The following is a 9,215-nucleotide window of genomic DNA, read 5'->3' as shown; positions in this document are numbered from 1 at the left end:
ACAGAGAAACCCTGTCTCGAAAAACCAAAAAAAAAAAAAAAAAAAATCCCTATAAAAATCAGAATGAGCACAAAAATGTTTCTCCGTTACATTATACTAAAATATACCAGAAAGAATCAGCATGCAGCATGATAAAACATAATATACATGTGGCTGGTTTCCCAGCTATTTTTCCTATGTAATCTAAAATCAACTCTTTTTCATCTACCATGAATTCCATTTAAATAGATTAGAAAGAAAATTATAGAACTAAGAACTAAAACTTTTCATGGCTAGCCTTGGCTTTCTCTTGAGGAATTCAATCTGTCTGTGCCTTGCTTCCTAATCTACAAAGTGAGGAACACATTTCTGTATCATCTGATTGTCCTAAATAAGCTAAGTTATGACTATTGATTATCCATCTAAGATGCTTTTCTGCTCAGATCTATACCCATCCTTCCATCACCAAGTAATCAATGATCAGTCACTTGCATGTGAGACCCAGATAAGTCCTAAGGATATGGTAAGTAAAGTGTTTTAACCCTGACTTCTTCAAGGCCATAACTAGATAGAGAAAATAGTCATGAAACCAGTATCATTATCATTATTGTAATGGAGGTAAAGGTCCAAGTGTTAAATCATACAGAGCTATTAAAATGGCAAGAAAGGATACATTATATATATATATATATATATATGTATATATGTACATATATACATATATATATATATATATATGGTTGTTAACTTCGAAGATGAATATGTTTTTAAAGAGTACCTCTAACCTTCCCTGATTAAATATTTTGTCTTCCTTCTTGATTTCTTACAAAGTAAGTAGCGTTGTAATCAACAAAAATCATGTCCCTGTGTAATATTAATCTCTGATGGCATAGCAGTGAAAACACTTCATCTCTCTTTTGGTCTGAGAGGGATCCACAAAAGTCCATTTGAATATGAAAAGGGAAGCGAGACAAACAGAAAGAAAGAAAGAAAGAAAGAAAGAAAGAAAGAAAGAAAGAAAGAAAGAAAGAAAGAAAGAAAGAAAGAAAAGAAAGAGAGAGACGGAGACAAAGACGGACAGATACATAGAGAAAGAAAAAGGTAGAGAGAAACAGACAAAGAGTCCTCCAAACGGCCTACAGCTCCTACCTGTCAAAAGAAACTCTATTTTTTTAAATGGCCTAGTGAAGAAGAACAAAGGCATCAGAAAGGATGCAAAGTAGACAAGAGAGGATGATGGGGTTGAATATGATCAAAGAACATTATACATGTATGAAAATATTATACTGAAACTTGTTGTTTATATCTTACTCTTGCTAATAAAGCACTTAAACTATTTTTTAAAATCTGTAGATGACATGGGAGTTTACCATGTCCTGTCGTTTAAGTGTGCTCCAATTCTCTTAAGTGTTGTTTCAAACTAGAACAGCTTTTGTCATGCATACTGACATACTGGCTCCAGCTCCTCTATCACAGATTCCTTATCAGTGAGTTTTGGTCAGACTCTGAGAATACAGTGAGAGCTAGACACTCCAATCAGTCACTCTTGGCAGTGATATCAAGTCAAGTAACTTGTTCTCCATATTGGAACAGTCAGTCTTGCTGTGAAGAGGTTCACAAGATAGTATAACAATATGCTTAAGTGCATAGAGTAAAATCTTAAATACATGTACACAGTAGACTGTGTCTGTAATTATTTGGGATTTTCTTCTGTCCCCTTTGTACCCAAATAACTTCTGGGCATTTCTACCTCCCAAATAACTGACACAAAGACATTGTATTTTTATTTACAAGATGCAAGCCTAAACTTGGTAGGTTCTGAGCTATTCTAACCCTATAAGGCTATTTCCCAGCCACATGATCCTTTATCTTTACTCTGAGTCTGGTCTTGGCTCACTCTGGTTCACAAGTCCTTATATCTACTCTTTCATCTCTATCGCACAGCAAATCCTCTTCATACCTCCTCCCGTCATGGTCCTTCCTCTCCTCTCCTCTCTCTCTCTGGTCTGCGTGGGATACAGAGATAGCTGTGATACAGTCTTCCTTCCAAAGGAAGCACATGCTATGTCATGTTGTGGCTTTATAATGCAGGTCCCTTAAAAAACATCCAAAGATTAGGGTTTTTTATTATTTGCTTCAGTTAGACTAGTAAAAAGCTAAGCGTAAATGCCAAAGAATTTTAGCTGATTGAAAGAGTGAATTTTGCAGTTAGAATTCCAGACTTAAAAATTCAACAACTCATGTTGATATCCCACAGGTGGCCAAACCAAAATAGTTTAGAGGAAGGGGTCAGATTTGCAGAAGTGAGTCCGTTGGCCATGACCATTCATGCCTGCTGTGGTCAGAAACCATGTAAGGCTCACTCTGAATGGTGAACAACAACAAAACCAAAGCATCCAATTTCTTCCATAACAGACTTAGACACTAACTCCAAAAGCAAAATATAGACAAGACATGGTTATGGAGGGCTTTTCTTCAATCACACTTGTCCAGTTAGCCCAAATGATAAAATAATAGAGAAATAAAGCAGGAAGAAGAGGGTCCTGTGTGCATCGTGACAGGTGGAACAGAAGCTGCACTCAGAGGCTAAGAGGCTGACAGGCACAAATTTCATGCTAACAGATGTGGAACAGAATAAAGTAAGGGCAAGCTGAGTTAGGGATCATTTTAGCCCAATGATTCCCAACCCTATGGCCTCTGGGAGCTTTTTAATTACACACAAATCCTAAAGATCTAACTAATGGCCCTAGGGCCCAGGGATCAGTATTTTGAAGAGAATTTTCCCAAATAGTTTTAATGTTCTGCCCATGTGATTCCTGATTAACGAACCACAGGACTGAATAATAGGAGAGGGTGCGCTCAAAATGAGGACGATGATTATTTTAGACTTAGTTAAATGGCTGTCTTAGTAAGGGTTTCTATTCCTGCACAAACATCATGACCAAGAAGCAAGTTGGGGAGGAAAGGGTTTATTCAGCTTACACTTCCACACAGCTGTTCATCACCAAAGGAAGTCAGGACTGGAACTCAAGCAGGTAAGGAAGCAGGAGCTGATGCAGAGGCCATGGAGGAATGTTTCTTACTGGCTTGCTCAGCCTACTCTCTTATAGACCCAAGACTACCAACCCAGAGATGGCACCACCCACAAGGGGACCTCCCCCCTTGATCACTAATTGCCTTACAGCTGGATCTCATGGAGGCATTTCCTCAACTGAAGCTCCTTTTTCTGTGGTAATTCCAGCTTGTATCAAGTTGACACAAAACTAGCCAGTACGGTGGCATTTCACATGTCATCATTTGGATAATCAGACTGAATGTAGACATAAAGATCATTTTTTTTCATGTCTGAGTAATAGTAAATTATCTCATGAATGAATGAAATATAAAAATAAAACATATAATGTAATATAAATATAAAATGGAAAAATATAAAATGTTAAAGCCACTTGAGCAATTCAGCCAATAGATAAGATGGTGACAAACAAAAAAGGTTATTGCAGCATTATAACAGAAAGGCAAGTGTCAGCAAGCGCCCTCCTGCCAAGAGCTTCACACAGTGAGTGTGTCCCCTCATACCCACACCAGCTTCATAAGACATAATTGTCCTAAACAGGTAGCTGAGGCCCCAGATCATTAGCAAGGCTTGGAATCTGGGTTTGCGAATATTTAATGTTGTGGGTTGTACTGGTAGATTCTTAACTATGCATGAACAAGCACAGTAGCAACCAACAGGGGCTCAAATTTCTGAGCAAAATTCTAGCTTTGGATGCACTCTGCTGGCATGTGATCAGAAATGGCATGTGATCTAATTAAGATATTTACCTAACTACAAGATTAGAGTTCTTAACAGTAATCAGACAGGTGGACCAACACCTGATGTTTCTGCTAAATAATTTGACTCTTCTCGTGTAAGATTTCCTTAGAAATGAAGTAGCAAAGAAAATACGCTGCATTGTACTTGATTTTGAAACAGGAAATATGATTAGCTACCTTCTAAAGTAGGGGGAAATTCTGACTCTTTATTATTTCTCTGAGGCTTTCATTTTATGGAGTTTGTCCAAAAAGAAATATCTTTACATGATACTACGCATCATGCAGAATAGCAGATAATGTCAGCTAATGTACCAGCAAAGGAGGGTACAGACAGCCTCTCATGTTTGGATATTCAATATTATGATCAATCTGAAAAGGATGTTCTAGATAACATCACAAAAGAACCAGACACCAAACAGTCAATCTTAGAAGTAAAACAAGACAAATAACAATGTATTCTCCCCTGTGTGGAATCCAGGTTTTAAAAGAATAGAGCATAAAAGCGAAATGGGGCAGCTGGAAAGGAGACAAGGACCAGCAAAAGAAGGAACAAAGGGGCTGGCTAAATGGCTCAGGGAGGGAAGGCACCTGCCACCAAGGCTGCTGAACTGACTTCAGTGTCCAGGCCACACAGGGAGGAAAGAACCAGCTTCCAAAAGTTGTCCTCTGACTGTCACATAGGCACCATGTGGCTCTCTCTCTCTCCTGTATGTGCTCACACACACAGAGATAAAACAATGCTACTTTTTAATTTTGAATTTGAAAAAGGGAAAGGAACAATATATAACTGGGGAGCAGATATGATCAAAGTACATGATACAAATGTGTGAAAATGTCTTGAAATCTATTACTTTATAAAATATATCTGTATTTAATAAAAAACAAACAAAACAAATGTATAGTGAATTTTACATCATATCCTCTACCTGGGTGCTGGTAGAAACCTTCAATTTAAAAAAGTATTTAGCTGCCCAAGGAGGAAATAGGGAGCCATTCTATCATCGTTCAGAAAGACCGACATAAATAAACAAGATAAGCACATTAACCGCTTTGGGAAACCAGAAACTGGATCTTCTGATTGTGTTTGAGTATAACCAAAGCCAATTCACCTAACAGTCTGCCATATATTGCCAACTGGAAACACAGCTGGATTGTCCTACTTCGTCATCTCAAACACATCTACGCTGTCCTTTCAAGCACAAAAGCCTTACACCTTAAGACACACTTCCTGTTTTTACCCCCCATTTTGCATTAGTGACATTATTTCTTCAAGCCTTAAAGAGCACTGTTAGAATTTTTCTAAGCAAGCGCTACAACTATGCTCTCTGAATTGCTTACTCATTTAGTAGTTGAGGTGTGCTTAGTAACCAAGGTCTTAATATCCTCCTGCCTTGGATCTATGTGTGAGGGCACTGCAAGCGCCGTTGTTTGTTCTGGGCATCCAAGAGCTTTGCGCCTGGTTTGAATAGGTATTGATGATGCTCAGGAAAGTTCCCATGTTAGTCTCTAGACTATTCTGAAACAAACAAAAGGGCATAGCGGGAATCATCCATAAGCAGAAAAGCCCAAGTGAGGAGGCTTCACCCCACTTACTTAGAAGGGGGAAAGAAATAATCACAGGAGGTGGAAGGAGAGAGGGATCTGGGTGCGAGAGGGGAGGGGGACCAGAAAAGGAAAACAGGGTCAGATTTGGAGGGAAGGAGATAGGAGAGAAGCCCTGGGGGCCAAGAGAATACATGGAAATAAGCAGCTTCGGGGAATAGGAGGTAGAGGGACCCTCTAGAGAATAACAGAGACCTAGGAGGTAAGATGCTCTAAGGATTCAGTGGGGGTGATGTTAGCCAAAATGCTCAACATCAAGGAAAGGCAACTCAAAGAATTCGCCTCAGTAGATAGACAGGGCTTCAAGTGGAAGAACAGGGTTTCTAACGTACAGTCAAAATTCCTGACCCAGAATTGTTCCTGTCTAAAAGATCTGCAGGGACAAAAATGGAGAAGAGACTGAAGGAAAGGAAGTCCAACTTAGGATCCATCTCATGGGGGGGTTTGGGGAAGGAGCACCAAGGCCTGACACTACTACTGATGCTGTGGTGTGCTTACAGACAGGATCCTGGCATGGCTGTCCTCTGAGAGGCTCTACCAGCAGCTGACTGAGACCTATGCAGATCCTTACACCCAACCATTGGACTGAAGTCGGGAACCCTGATGATTGAATTAGGGAAGGATTGAAAAAGCAGAAAGGGAAAGTGAGCTCATGGGAAGACCTGCAGTCTCAACTAACCCAGACTCCAGGGAGTTCCCAGAGACTGAGCAACCAATCAGAAGCTTACAGGGGCTGGTCCAAGGCCCCTGGCACATATGTAACAGAGGTCTACCTGGTCTGGTCACAGTGGAAGAAGGCGTACTTAATCCTTGAAAGACTTGAGGCCCCTGGGAAAGGGGAGGCCTGGTGCAGGAGAGAGCACCCTCTCTGAGGCAAAAAGGGAGGAGAAATGGGATGAGGAGCTGAGGGAGGGGGGACTGAAGGAGGACAATGACTGGAATGTAAGTAAAGTAATTTAAATTATTATTTTTCCCTCTAGCTACCTTTAAACTAGCTCGCAGTTCTCTGGTAGATTTCTTGGGGTACCTGAAAGAGGAATTGGAGATTTAGAAAGGTCTTTCTGACTCATTCATTTAAAAAACAAAAACAAAAACAAAAACAAAAACAAAAACAAACAGGTTGACAAAATCTCTCAGTAGTATGGTATTTCTGTTATCTGTACAGAGCCCTGATTTCAACCTCCAGCACCATCGATGAAAACTAGATATTAACGTGTGGCCAGGAGGGCCGTTCTGAAGGTGACAAAACTTGGGTAGGACTGCCTGAAGGACATCCCTTGAGTCCATTATATGACGCCAACACATCATATAATGCTTTTCTTTTCCTTTGCTCTGCTCTCCTTCCTTGAGTCTCTCAGTACTTTACCCTGTATCTTATTCTGGATTTCAAAACAAAAGATAAAGGGGACGTGAACGAGGATCCAACAGCTCAAAGATTACCCAACCAAAGGCAGAGCTCAGACCGTGAAACAAGTTTCTACAACAAACCACCAGAGGCAAAGTCCTCACTCAAAATCAGATGCGTTGAAAGAAAGCAGTTTTGGAATCAAGGCTAAATAAATGTGCTCTCCCAGAAAGGTACAAGGACCCCACCCTTGAATGACTGGGACAGTCCTAAGGACAGCCCCACAGCACGCCCAGCATATTGTCATGGACAGCCCTAAGGACAGCCCCATGACACACCCAGCATATTGTCCAGATTTTCCTTTTCATAGTCACTTGAGTATACAGAATGTTCTTACTTTAGCCTTGTATTTCTTTAATCGCTACTTTGAACTCCTTTCAGTCGTCTTTGTCCCTGCGACACAGGGACACAATAATGCTTCACAATAAATATTTATTGAACTAATTAAAAACCCTATTGGAGGTTACCCTGTTAAAACAGGCTTTCAAAAACACTGCATATGAGCAGGAAGACCTATTTATACGAATACAGAGTAGTTGGGATGCCTGCTTCATGAGATCCATACAACGAACTGATATTTACCATGTACATTTGAAGTGTAATGTTTTGGTTACTGTATTCTAGTAACATATGCCATTGTTTTAGCCCTCGATCTTTTTTTTTAAGTAACACTTTATTGTCACTGCCTGTCCTTACTCCTTTAAGATTTTTTTTTTATTTTAATTACATGCTGGGGGTAAATGTGTGTGTGTGTGTGTGTGTGTGTGTGTGTGTGTGTGTGTGTGTGTGTGTGTGTGTGTGTTTTCAGGTGCCTATCAACATGTCAGATATCTTGGAGCCGGAGTTACAAACAATTATAAGTTACCTGAAATGGGTGCTGGGAACTGGTCTTGGGTCCTCTGTAAGAGCAGTTCACACTCTCAGCCCCTGACCCACCCACCTCTCCAGCACCCTCTCCTTTTATTCTTACACCAGGAAGAGTTAAAGTGAGTGGGAAGAAGCAACTGTCCCTCTTCTACTCAATACACATAAAAGTACATCAGCTCAGTATGCTTAAATATGAGCACCTTTCCCATTTGAAATTTCTAGTTATAAAAAATTGAAAGAATATTTTAAAAAAAAAGTCCTTATGTTTCTTAGCCAACCCAGACTGAGAAGAAAACTGAAGGAAGTTCCCACAGTAGCTTCAGCATCAGTCAGTAATCCCATGTTACTGAGTTATCTCTACACAAGTGGCCGTGAAACAAAAAGAACGGGTTTTTCTGACTGAAAGAACACCCACAAATTCTGTCATCAAGTGAAGAACTGAGAGTGAGGGAAAGCATTTCTACACATAGCCTCAGCTCTCAGCTCTTCTGCACATGAGCGCATTGTCTGAATACTGTAGTGACAAAGGAAACAACCAGAAGAAACGTTCCACAACCACAACCATGACCATCAGCGAGGAGGGACATCTGTATTGAGCTTGTCTGAGTGACTGCTGAATTGTCATCCTCTGTGTTCTTTTGTACAGAACGGATCTACTTAATAAATAATGGGGAATAAATAAACAAAGTGGAAACCCTTCAGCAGCAACCTCTGCAAACCCGAGCCCCACAGAGTTATAACACTACCTGTAAACACGACTGGCTCAAACCCTTCAAGATGACTTGCAGCAGGCACTATGAGGCCTTGGCAACTGGACTGTTGTGTTTTCATTGCTTCTGTATGCTTCATTCTCTCTACTCATTTCTAAGATAACAAGGGGGTTGGGGTATGCTGAAAAGGTAGAATAAACATCCTAACGAGAGAGAGAGAGAGAGAGAGAGAGAGAGAGAGAGAGAGAGAGAGAGCAGAGATTTCATGAAAGCAGCTCATGCCTTAGTAAATGGTACATGACTTGCCAACCTCAGATGAGGCAAAGGAAGACAACGTGGTTGTCAAGCTCTGGTAGAGTTCTGGTATTAGGATTGAGTGTTACAGGGGGCTGCAAAGAATGGTATGAAGACAGGGATATAAAAGGTTGGTCAAAGAGTACTAAGTTACAGTTAGATGAAGAAAGGCCCCTATATTATTGCAAAGGAGAGTGATCAAAATTAACGATAACGTGTGCACCTTTGAAAAGCTGAAAAGGTTTCTAAATATTTCCAGCACAAAGAAATGTCAAGGATTTAAAGAGATAAGCTTGTTTAAACTTACTTCAACTTGCTTTGTACTGTATTATTACACAATTTGACCTTACACTATCCTCCAATGGCCTCCATTTCTTCACAAATTAGTCATGAAATTATTTGAGTGGGTATGAATACTACTTTTTAAAATGGAAAAGAATAAAAATCAATAATGCTAAAAACAATCCCATACATTTTCTTTGATAATGTGATAAATGTAATGGGGTTAGAAAATTTATTTCTTAGTGTAACATCATCAAAAGTGC

The sequence above is a fragment of the Mus pahari genome, chromosome 11 (genome assembly GCF_900095145.1).
Source record: "Mus pahari chromosome 11, PAHARI_EIJ_v1.1, whole genome shotgun sequence".
In the NCBI taxonomy this organism is placed as follows: domain Eukaryota; kingdom Metazoa; phylum Chordata; class Mammalia; order Rodentia; family Muridae; genus Mus; species Mus pahari.
Note: the sequence above shows the minus strand (reverse complement) of the source record.